This window comes from Lagopus leucura, unplaced genomic scaffold (assembly GCF_019238085.1).
Source record: "Lagopus leucura isolate 7727_CA_CO unplaced genomic scaffold, USGS_WTPT01 Super-Scaffold_54, whole genome shotgun sequence".
Taxonomy (NCBI): domain Eukaryota; kingdom Metazoa; phylum Chordata; class Aves; order Galliformes; family Phasianidae; genus Lagopus; species Lagopus leucura.
The window spans coordinates 2,510,395-2,523,297 of NW_024962251.1; the positions used below are offsets into that span (position 1 = coordinate 2,510,395).

Genomic DNA, 12,903 nt, shown 5'->3' on the forward strand with positions numbered 1-12,903 from the left:
AATTGTTTCTTTGAAAGATACACCACCAGATGTCCCCCTCCTTCCTCCCTCTTCGTACAGATTTTACTTCTGAGTTTTACGTCATATTATAAATAATATCTCTTTGGTTAGTTCAGGTCAGATAACCAGCTATGTTGATAAGCTCCTGTTTCCTCACTCTTGGAAGACTTTGTAATTCAACTGGAGCAACTTGAGGAAAACCTCAAGTCTGAGTGCAGATTTCTATATTGTGCCATCCCTGGCTGTGTCCTGAGATCAGTGCTCGTGTCTATTTCAAGCTGTTTTTATAAATGCTGTTGATTTAGCTTCTGTATAGTCTACCAGGGACTACACAGTGTGTCAGTCCACAAAGAAGATGGCCTCTTTCTGAAAACTTTCCTACAAACCTATAATTTATGCTAACATAGGTCCTCCTAACTCCAGAGATGGTTGTGTCAGTTACTTTGTCAGTTACTTGCAGGCCTTTTGGCTGAAATTGAGTATATTATCTGTTCTTCCCAATTTAATATCTAATATATCCTCAATGAAAAGACTTTATATTAAACAGATTTTTGGGCTCAATTCTATTCTGTGGGCACCAAGAACTGCTGCTGGCAGCCCCACAGCACAACCAAATGAAGGCCTTGTTCAGAGCTCCAACTCTCACAGAATTCCCTTCCAACTCCTATGGTTCACAGATTCTATGACTGAGAGCAGCCTTATCTATCTGTTAATTACACAGATAAAAACAATCAGACGTGTGTAGACATAATGACAAGGTATCTTGAAAATGCTTGTATTTTTTTAAGTTTTAAATTATACCAATTTTTGATGATAACTTATCTCTATGGTAATTTTGCACTGGTAGGTAAATCAGCTTTGTCATGACACTTTCTCATTCCTCCCCCTGAACAGAATAAAGGGAGAAATTAGGATGAAAAATGAACTTTCTGGATGAGCTAAGCACAGGGAGGTAGCTCACTTATTACCACTGTGGTGAAACAGACTTAGCACAGAGAGATTAACATAAACTGATAAGAGACTAGACCCATGAGAACTAAAAGCAAAGCTGCCACACAGCACTTTAGGCTGCCCAGGGCCTCATCCAGCCTTGGGCACCTCCACAAATGGGGCATCCACAGCCCCATCATGGTAACATGTCTCACCAACCTCTAAGTAAAAAGCTTCTTTGTAATATCTAATCTAAATCTCCCCTCTATTAGTTTTAGGCCATCCCTCTTGTCCTATCACTATCAGATCATGTAGAAACTCGGTCTCTCTCCTGTTTATAAGCTTTTAACTTTTACTCCTTTTTAGTACTGTAAGGCCATAAAAAAATTGCCCTGGAGTCTTATCTAAGCTAAACAAGCCCAGCTCCTTCAGCTTTTCATCAAAAGAGAGGTTTTCCTAACTGCTGATCATCTTCATGGCTCTCCTCTGGACCCACTCTAACAGCTCCACATACTTCTTGTTCATGGGGGTCTCAGGCCTGGACACAGCACTTCAGATAGGCAAAATCTTCTCCCTGTCCCTGCTGTCCACTCCTTTTTTGATGCAGCCTGGGATACCACTGGCCTCATGGGCTGCAAGAGCAAGCTGCTGACTCCAGTAAAATCTATCAGAATCATGTCTTTCTCCACAGGGTTGCTCTCAATGAGTTCCCCAGTCTGGAAACGTATCTGGAGTATTTGTGTCTGTGCATTCCGAAAGAAACATATTTTGTGTAGCCATATGATGCACACATCTTGGTCGACTGTCCTATTTCTTTCTTTTTAATGAACCGATTCAATCATAGATTCCTTTTATTTTTAAAGCCTGGATGAAAGTCCACATTGTCTTCACCACCTTGATGGAGGAAATATTTTAAGTATGCTTTGCAGTCACGTCATGATTTTCTCCTCCTCTTTTAAAGCCCTGTGATCTCATCTGCAATGAAAATGGCATTTATCCTGAGAACTGTGACATTACCTTCTTTCTCTCCTTTCTCTAAAAGCTGCTAACATTCTTTGTGTTCTCTATCTTTTAAGCATATGTGTCAATTTGACAGCTGTCTTCTGCTCTTAATCTAATAAATTTTTACTCATCTAAGCTTGTGTTAAGTTTTAATGGTCTCTTCTGTGCTCATATCTTCCTTAGTATCTAATTATGTAAACCAGTAGGAATGGTTGGGACCCTGCCCTCGGCTACTGTTTCTGTGCTTTATCTCTAAGGGTTTATGTTAGCCACATGACAAAGGTCTCATTTTATGCCAGCAACAGAGGAGGCCTCTCCTGTAGAACTGAAAATCCTCCTGAGAAAGGAGAATAATTTACCAATTTACCAGTGTACTTATAAGACAGTAGTCACTCTGGCTCCCATGCTGAGAACTAAAAGAACCAGAAAAATGAAAGCGCATCGTGAAATTTTAATACAAAATTTCAAAGAGACATCAGTACTATGTTGCATAAATTATTCTTGCAGTAAGAATTTGTGGCATTTCTCTGTATGTCTGGTCTAAATATTTGAAGGGCAATTCAAAATATTCTTCTTAAAGTAGAGGACATCAGCACCGTGTTTGTTACTCTAAGTAGTATGTTTGAAATGCGTCCCTTCCAGAGTCAGTATTTCAGACTTTGGTTAACAAACATGATATACATGCTACTTTTGAAGCCGCTAGTTTTCTATTCAATAAATATTTGGGGCAATGAATCCTCACGAATTTCAGTAGAGTTTTTTTTTTTTTTCTTCAAATTAAGTGGTTGACAGATATTTTTACATGCTGAGTTTCTTCCTAACAGAGCCAAATCATCCTCATTATAGTCTGTGTAAGATTGAGAGGATTTTATGGCTGAATTTGATGAATGAAGAGTGCAGCTGCTAAAACACAACAAAACAAAAAGCAGAGTTTAAGATCTGCTCTGTATACCTTCACAGATTTTTGTATTCCTGTTCAACCTTTTTACATTTTCCAAGTCCACTTCTTCTAGAATATGTCTGAGTTGATTCCTGGACATGAGAGACAAGTTCCTGGAAACTGAGGAACTATTATTGCAAAAAATATGTGGATTTGAGAACATGAATGTCTGATGATCAACTAGATAAAACATAATAGGGTTAACATCATTTATGGATTCCTGTCTAAAAGAATTTAAAATGTTTCGTATCAGAATTTTATATAATAAGTCATATAATAGAGATATATAGTCTCCTCTCTCTCTCTCTCTCCTTATTCAATTTTTCCCTCCACTTCTTCCTTGTTTCTCTTGGCTTTATTTCTTCTTTTCTTCTTTTGTTGACATGAAAATGGCAAAATAGTTTGTGTTATTACACTAGGCTGGATTATGTACGATTACATATATTTTAGTAGAATATTGATGGAATAAAAGGTCAAAATGGTAAGGGTACAGAATTGTAAAAACATCTTACTGACTGATTTTGCAAGACTCAGTGAAGTACTTCATAATAAAAGGCTTAAACGTGTACAGTAAAACTTTATAAAATTGCTGTTCTTAATTATAAAGTCGCTGCAAATTAAAAACTTGCAAGAAGTCAACAGTATTTACCCTGCTCCCTTCGCATGAGAATTTTACCAGTTGAATAAAGACGTGGCTTTTATACAATTCAGGGATAAATGAAACAGAAGAGGTGGAGATTTTCAGATGTGGTCACACTTCAGCAGAAGGTGAGAGTGAATATGGACTTGGCAGAATATAGATAGCTCCAAAGAGAAAAAAAGATTCAAACAATACTTTAGCTGCAGTAGTGTGAACACCTGGGGAGACAGGCTTAACTTTCAGCAATAGGCTAGATGCACTTAAACGTTGGCAGAATGTGGTGCTTCACTTGGCACAGGATGAAGTGCAAGTCTTTGTAAAATATATACTAAAGTCACTTCCAATTTAGAGCTGTGCTTAAGAAACTAAAACACACATGAGAAGTGGGAGAGAAAAAGTGGACCCTGAAGATATCTCAGGCATGATGCCCAGATTCCTGTGCAAGAGCAAATCCTTTTAAGATATTTCAGACAGTGAACGAAGATTTGCAGAACAGAATTGAGATGAAAACATTATTACTAAAACTGTAGCCATAAGCAAATAGTTGGGAATACAGTTGTATCAGGCTTAAGCTGCCAAGTATTGCAAGCGGGATGTGGCAGCAGGAGTGATATTAGGTTTACCTTTATTAGGTTTACATGGCAAGGTTTTGGCAGGAGGGGTTTGCAGGCAGGGGTGTCACTTGCAGGGACTGTGCTGGAGTGGTGCTGGGAGAGCTGCAGCCCCTGGGAAGCCCACACAGGGCTGGTGAGGAAAGGATAGCATCCGTAGGTGGGGTGCACTTGGAACAGGGACAGAGGGTGACCATGGGTGAATGGCAGAGAGAACGCTTTGGGCTAACTGATGGCAGCCCTCATTCCCTGTTCCCCTGCACTGTTCAGTGGGAGGCAGATAGCTGGAAGATGTTTGTAGTATCTTCTGCACTAGTCTGTAAATAATAGGTAATACGTTTTATTAATCTCCCTACACTGAGTCTGTTTTGCCTGTGATGCTAATCAGCAAGTGGTTTGTCATTATCTCAATTACACGATTTTTTCTTCATATTTTCTCCTGAAGCTCTGCCGAGGAGAGGGAGTGAAAGAGCAGTGTGTTGGATCTCAGCTAAGCTTAGCTTAGCCTGCAGTTTCTTACCACCAGATCCTCATTTAGGAAAGAATGGGAATACTATGTGAGTAATGAAGAATGACAACACATGTCCTGTTCAAGAAGCTGACGTGGGGTCATTTCACTGTTCTTAGATCTCGAAATATAGACACTACACTGAGTAGAAGACATTGCATTACTGAATATAGTACTAGATAACTGAAAATCAGATGAAATTACGACCACATATCACTTTCAGAGGATTGTTGTTACCTTCCTTCTGGAGCTTTATGATGTGCTAATCCCACAGAAGTTTCTTAAACACTTCCACTGATCTGAAGCACAAGTATGAAGGAGGGGCTGTAATTTTTCCTCAGAAGATTGATATTGAAATATTACCTTTATTAAAACTTTCAATCAATTGATGAACTATTTCTTTCTGGTTAAAGTCTCCATGTGTTCAGTGTTTTACTGCAGCACTTTAAAACATACAACATCTTTCACCAAAATATGCCTCTCAAGCTCCAGCCACTGAGACCAATCCTTTTTAGGCTCTGTATTACTGTTCTGATCCTTCACAAAATGTTTCTGTTCAGATATCTGGCACTTCCAGCAAACCCTTCCTGCATACCTGTGGACGTGTAAATTACTGCCGTTCTCAACTTACATGTTTCAACCTCTTCTAGTTTGAGTTTCATTTTGATGAGATTTTGATTCATTTCATGAGAGCTTTTGGGTATAAATCATTGTACTACAAGTAGCATTTGAGATGTGTCTACTAGTCTTCTGCTTTGGTTGATCTTACCTAAATATTGAATCATCTTTAAAATGCATCAGCTATCACTTCTGTTCAGCAGAACTCTGCAGCAGCAATCTAACACCCTACATGCCCTAACATTTATTTTTATTTATTTTTTAATACTATTGCTTTTTAAAAAATTTACTGTGAAATGTGAAAATTTCTAAGCCCACAGGAGGGCTTGGTGTCTTTAGAAGTCTTTCTGAAAAGTATGCTATGATATCATCAGTTAGGAACTCCCTCTGGATTTAATGGAAGATGAGTTGCATCAGAGCAGCATACCTAGTACTCTTCAGTAGCATTACAATTCATCTGCCTACTTGTCGCATGTTTTTGGCACTGCTGAGCATTTCCTGCACCTAATTTCTATCTCTTTGCTTCAGAGTTCATATATATCATTATCTCATAACTTCATGCTGGTATCATTGAAAAAGCTATTCCAGATTTTTGTCCTGGTAGATTTTGCTTTATATTAGTTTTATTTCAAGTAACATATTATCTTCACTCTCCACTCAGACACAATTTTTTTCAGATAAGATGAAGGAAAATTTAACTAGAAAATTCCAAAATGTATCCCGATTCAACAAGGAAGGAAATTCAGTTGCATTATTGGATGTATATGTGAAAAAGAGGATCTTGCATAGAAATACAGTCAGGAAGAAATGTCTAAACTATGTCTCTAAGGAGTAGCTGCATGCACATTTCCTATTCCTTTTTTCTTCCACTTTAATGTAGAATTTTCAATAGAAAAATAAATAAATCATTTTGTTTTGTTCTTTTTTTAAAATTATTTTTCAGTGAGAAAGAGATTTTTTTTAAATTAATTTTTTAAAAATCTTTTAAGGGAAAAGTAACACCACCACTACCCCTGCCAGTCTTACTCAGCAGCTGTGGCACACCATCAATCATGGGAGAATGGCATGACTCCGTTTGTAACAGATGAAAACACAGCACCCAAAGTACAGTTTCTCTAAGTTACCACAGTGGCATTGTAAAATTGATGGTAGGAGGAAGACTGATCCAGCTTTGTTTTCAATTCTGATTAAAACATTTTTCAGTGAGAGAAACATATGAAATATGTTTCATAACTTACGGAAGTTCTGTCTGAAAATGCTGATGATTCCTAATTTGTATTACAAGCAAACGGACAAAGAATACCATAAAAAAGAGCCATTCTTTGCCTATTCACAGAATTGTTCCTTTCACTGTTAATGCATTGTACATGTCACGCATTACGTATTCCTTCTAGTCTTGGTGAAAAATTTTCCTGCACTATGATCTTATTTCTCTCATTCCTAAAACATATCATAAAATTGTCCATAGCTTGTGTTCTACTGAATCTTTACCAGTCTGCCGACTGATTCTGTGGCTATAGTTTTGGACCATTCATATCTACTCCTTTTTTTTTTTTTTTTTTTTTTTTTTTTTTCCTAGTGCTCCTTTCAGGTTATTGTTAGTTTCCAGTGTTTAGATGTTTTCATTAAGAATGTTTAGCTTTAGTTCCCTCAACTCATCTCCTCTTGTATTTTCTGTTTTCAACCTCACTGAATAAAATAAGCCTCTTGCTAGGCCTACTACAATGGTGATGTCAGGAGGAGACTAGTTATAATCACAGTGTATCTATGCACTGGGATTAAACATTCTTTTGGCGCATGGTACTTTGATAGAATATGATAGAATATGTGGCCAGAACTGTATTATCAAGATTTGCTTCCTGTTTTCTCTCGTGCTCGAGTCATTTAAATGAGGAAGTGAAAAGGTTGTATACGCTGTCTTGTTTGTATCCACTACGATGGCCAGTCCAAGGTGGCTTCGTGACTTAGTGTATGTGATTTCCAAATTGCAGAATATATAGAGATAACATGTAGTTTATATATATATATATCTTTTTCTTTAAAGACAATATAAATATGTATATATATTGTCTTTAAAGAAAGGCTTGGGTTGGAAGGGACCCCAGGGATCATCAAGCTTCAACACCCCCTGCTTCAGCAGGGTCACTAATCTACCCCTTTTAATATTAGATCAGGACCCCATCCAACCTGGCCTTGAATACCAAGAGTTTTGTCATGTATCTTTAACCATACTGAAGGTTCTGATTTTTTTTTATATAGTTATAACTTGTAATGGTCAGCACAGCTGTGAATGCAAACTTATGCATAGGCCTACTATCACAAGAAAACACTGTTGAAGAGTGGAGGTTTGTATGACCTTGGGGTGAAATGCTGGTGAGAACACCAGACATATATTTAAATAAATTGAATTATCTTGGGTTTCCCTGTCTAGCTGTTGTGAAACAAATAACTCAAGGAGGCAATATGTGCATGTTTTGTTTTTTGTTATTTGTTTTTTGTTTTTTTTTTTCTATTTGTTGCTGTACACACTGCAGTAGGGCAGCTCATTAGCATTTTGTTTAAAAGGGAAATTACAAAGTGATGCTAACTGGGGTTAGAGGTCAGCAAGAGTACAGAGACAAAACAGTGAGGGTGAGAAAATGATTAAATTAAAAAGGGATTTTGGAATCCTTCTTTGGCAATTGTTTTTTGAATGCTGTGAAGGTGATGTGAAGGTGGTGTGAAGATATTAACACATTTAAGTGGAGTATGTGGGGAATGGTCTGCTGAAGAAGAAAAAGTAAACCTTTAAAGAGATTCTTTATCTCATGTTGTATTGCGCCCTCATGAAGTACAGAATTGTCTTGCTACTTGGCTTAAATTTCCACCTGTCCTCAGAAAAAAACAGCTAACCCGGTACAGGCTGCCTGATAGCTTCAGCAGAAAGAGACATGTTTTAGTGAAAACCTTCTGAAGGCTGTATGTTGAGTCAGAAATGACATCCTGCTCATTGCCCGTTTCTTTTCTACCTCTCTGGATAGATCTGTGGTACTGCTCCTCTCCTTTAATATCTTAGCTACATATGGCTGTCCCTCAGAACTGCTGTATCTGCTGTTGTAACTAAACACAGCTTCCAGTCTGCTTCTGACTACCCTAGGCACTGGATTAGCAGTCAGCTTCCAAAAATGGAAGGCTTTTTCCAGCTATTCCCCAGCATTCTCTTTGTTTCCATGACTTAAACAAGGGTGTGATAGGATGGTCTTGCCGTAGGATGTTCGGAGTAAGTGAAACACATCTGTAAGATGAGGCTACTTCAGGTGGGTTCTTACAAACTCATGGAAAACTGCTCATTATACCACTCCCTAAAACATGTCACTGTGGACACTTTGGGAAAGGCTTTAAAAATCCAATTTTTTGACCTTATTTCTTGCACTGTCAGTTGTACGTGGGAAAATTGAATGTATTCTCATTTTAAAGTATCTGTTTTTCACTCCTATTAGGTCTTTTAAACAAGATCTTCAGAGAACATGAGATAGTGTAGTCAAAGGTTAAACAACAAGCTACATTAACTTATAGTTTTTAATGCCTTAGGAATATCTGTAGCAGCTATTGGTGCTCAGAAGCAAGCATTGAGTCAATGTGGTAAATTCAGAGACTCTTTATTGAATTGCTTTTTCCTATCGTTAATGTTGACATTAGATACAGATGCTATATTGATGTAAAAGCATAGGAGAGAATGCAAAATTTTTTTCCACTACAGGCTTCAGGAAGGTACAACTTGAGGAAGAAGGAGTTGGAAGGGGGTGTCTACATAGAGAAAAAAAAAAGATGAAGAAGAAGAAAGAAATCCTCACAGGTTTCCTGTTTCCTGATTGCTGGAGGAAAAATAATCTCTGGCATTTGCGATACTGCAATAAACTCTGGCAAAGACAAGTATATAGAAGAAAACTAGCAAGAAGATTGAACTGTTATGTTCAGTTAATAAATCATCTCTGAACTCATAAGCATAACACCCCCACACATTTATGTATAGACTAAATGAATGTGTCTATAAAACACACATACACACACACGTCTCTGCGTACTCAGTCTATTAAATTTTCCCAAGTGCTTGTCACAGCCCTGTCTAATTTTTGTATAGAATTAAAATGCCACCATAAATATTTAAAAAACGGTAATTAATTGTCTGTCGTACACCAGATGAAATGATAAGTTCCTGTTTCTGAGGAAAATGATGGCTGAGCTCCTGCTCTCAATTTAGTGAGAGACTGCAGTCTTACAGTTCTGCTTTATTGCCTTCACTCTGGTCCTTCCGGAAAACCTGAATGATGAAGGAGGTCTTGCAATGTAGTCTAAAAATTGTGATCTAAAAAAGGTGATGGCTTTTTTTAGATCCAATTTTGGACAATATTTCAGAGTCTTAGGCCTTCACTTATTTGTTAAGTGTACATAAGTGGGCAAGTATTCTTGTTAATCATAGCAGTAACAGCCACAATTGAAAAACTTGTATCTGTTCCACTACACTGCATTGCCACAGTTCAGTCTGGATAAGATAAGGCAAAAATGACATTTCTGAAAAGCTCTTCTTATGTCCCCTGAATAGTTTATTTCCCAATGTGGAAACTGTTTGCTCATAAAATCTTGTTTCTTTCCCAGCTTTCAAGAAAATCAGCCATCACTTTTATCGTATCATACGAGAAATAACGCTCCTCAGAAGACAACACTATTATTTTTTTTAATTGCTAGCAGTATTAATGTAAGTATCGTGCTTCTTTCCGATACCAGTCATTAAATGCATCCCGTTTTCTTCATTCAGTCATTGTTTGGATGGGATTTTACCACACACATCAGTTACTTGCTTTTCTTTACTAAGGAGATCTCAACAAAAAGCTGAGGAAAAAATTAACTATTAGTTGTCAATAAGGCTTATTCTTCAAAACGTGATATGTTGTCAATTATGTGTTCAGTCTACCTTGGGGGAAAAAAAAATAAATCTCTGCTAACAAAAAAATGTTGTCATTTTTTCCTATCCTTGTAATGCAAATAAGAACTGGGTTTTTTGATTGTTTGCTTGTTGTTTTCCTTTATTTGTGTGTGTGAGACACAGTTAATTAAGATGAGCATTTCAAAAGCCATAATTGAGTACAATTTGAGTACCAAGAAAAATAAACAGGGAGCAAGAAAGATATTAGAAAACCTGAGAGACTTCCAGATTTCCAAAAGTATAAGCATGAACTGCAGTTGGTTTTGTGTTGAGTCGTTTGACTTGAATGTATTTATTCGTTCCAGCTTTGATGTTTTGGGATGGATTTCAGATAGCATAAATGGATTGTCGTGATCTTACAGCTGGAGCTGGAGAGAAGCCTTTTTCCAACATCACTTCTGGAACAGCAGTTAGTAGCACAGAAACTTTTGTCAGATCAGCCCAGATAGCAGAACAATTTTTTTCTGCACTTGTCAACTATTATACCTAATGAATGCATCTACATAGGAGGTCAAGTACAAGTCAGAGAGATCATCCTTTCAATTCATTTTTTCATGATAAATCAAGACTTTGTTAAGTACTGATAAAGTCATACAAAGTATTAGTGAAGGACTATCATATTTTTGTCCTTCATTCATTCCCGTGAATCAGATTTTTGGCCTTTGTAGTAATTTTACATTACTTTTCTACTGTGGCAAAATGATTTAGTCAAAACTATGAGGAATTTCTTTTTAGATATTACTATTACTTTCTCAAGTCTGTTCTTCTACTATTTTTTAATGCTATGTTCCTCTAGCAATAAATATTAATGGCATGTTAAGTAGCAGTTAGAAAAACAATCCATGAGTGTAGTGTTTTTTTTTTTCCAAATGCTATCTTCCGGAATCGATTAAAAAAGTTAAAAGCTATTCCTACAAGACTCCTTTCTGATGCAATTGACTAACAATTAATGATTAAATTAACCAGACTGTTGAAGGCAAAACGTGGCAAATGATGTCTCATTTATGTATGTGTGGAAATGTATTTGATATAATGTTTGACCACAAGCAATTCCTGGGATTCCTGTCTTGTTTAATTGTGAAATTAATATATGTTTTTTGAGCTTTACTATCTTTCCACACTTTTAATCAATCAAATGCTGACTGTTCCTATGTTAAACAAATTAAATTCACATAGTCTTTGCTTGATTATTCTGACATGGAAAATGTATTATCATTTATTGAACTTGATTGAAAACAAATTGCAAAGTAATCCTCATAGCTAGAGCCTGTACAATGCAAATCTGTTACTGTTAAAATAACACTGTATTGTAGAAGGATATTGAAAATCGTGTAAAGGTTTCTTTTTTAATTGTTATTGGTATGTTTACTCTCCATACATTCTAACTGCTGCTAAATGGCACATAGTATATTCTGATATGTGTAAGCAAGGATTTTAGCCTTTGCTTTTTCTGCTTAAAATTCCCTTCCCTTCCCTTCCCTTCCCTTCCCTTCCCTTCCCTTCCCTTTTTTTTCTTTTCTTTTTTCTTTCTTTTCTTTTTTCCTCTTTTCTTTCTTTTCTTCTTTTCTTCTTTATTTTGGTCTGCAGCCAAAGATCTGAATAGTTTGGAAAAAGAAATCACCGTATCTGTTATGATCTAAATTCATTTGTGCTCTTTTTTAATATATGCCATGCAATCCTTTCAAATTTGTTTTCACTGTATCTATAATTCAGTGAGTGCAGTTCTTTTAAAAAAAGCTACCATGTCTGTCCCTGGAACTAGAGTCAAATACCTGAGACAATCCTTTTAGAAATAAAAGATGTATATCTTAATTACATCTTTTGGTTGCTCAAAAATATTTTTCTATCAATAAATTCTGAAAAAGTGGAGTCAGTCAACAATCCTTGCTTGCTCACAAGAAGATTTTAGATCAAGGAGGAACAGCTAAGGAAGAGATACAGAAAAGATATTATGGTTGCTTATTCTATGGTGAAAAGAGATCCTGGAAATCTTTAGTAGCAGGAGGTGATAGAAGAAATATGCATTTGTGGTCTAAATATTCACTCCACACAGATTTTGCTAAGGAGTAACAGAACAATTTTACTAACCCACTTTAGTTGTCCTGTTCCATTATAGGGTTCTCATACTACAGGAAGCAACCTCCTGCACCACCCCTCAGAAAAACCTCTGTCCTTATGGTGGCTTTCTACCCAGAACAGTGCATTGTCAGCCTCCATGTATCCATAGGGATTACTACATGCATAAAGACATTATGATCTTGTTAGTTTAATTTAAATACATTATTTATGTAACATAACTTTAATTAATTAAGTCACTGGCTTTGAGTGAGCATATGTTTGAACTGTCTGTTCACTCCCTAAAGACTTATGAATAGAGAGCATGAGGATTTACAATTACAGATAAGGATCTAGGGGGTGAGAAGCTGCATTGCACTTGAATACTTAAAATGTGTCAGTTTTAGCAATCTGATTATAGTGGGAATGTTTTTTATACTCCTGAATTTTAAATGAACGGAGTAATAATTATATTAGAATTTAATTTTAAAGAGATATAAGCAAGATAAAATTCTTTGTTTTTCTGTTCTTTGTTAATGAATCTAAAACACATTAATTGGCGTACGCATTTTTTTATTTTGCACATAATTTTATTGTATTTTATTATTTTTTATTCTTTATTATTTTTAATCAATT

General features: G+C 36.3%; 1 pseudogene; it reads left to right on the forward strand.

Annotated features, from left to right (window-relative positions):
• The first annotated feature begins 449 nt into the window (after positions 1 to 449).
• Positions 450 to 567, forward strand: LOC122181711 (annotated as a pseudogene).
• The last annotated feature ends 12,336 nt before the right edge of the window (positions 568 to 12,903 follow it).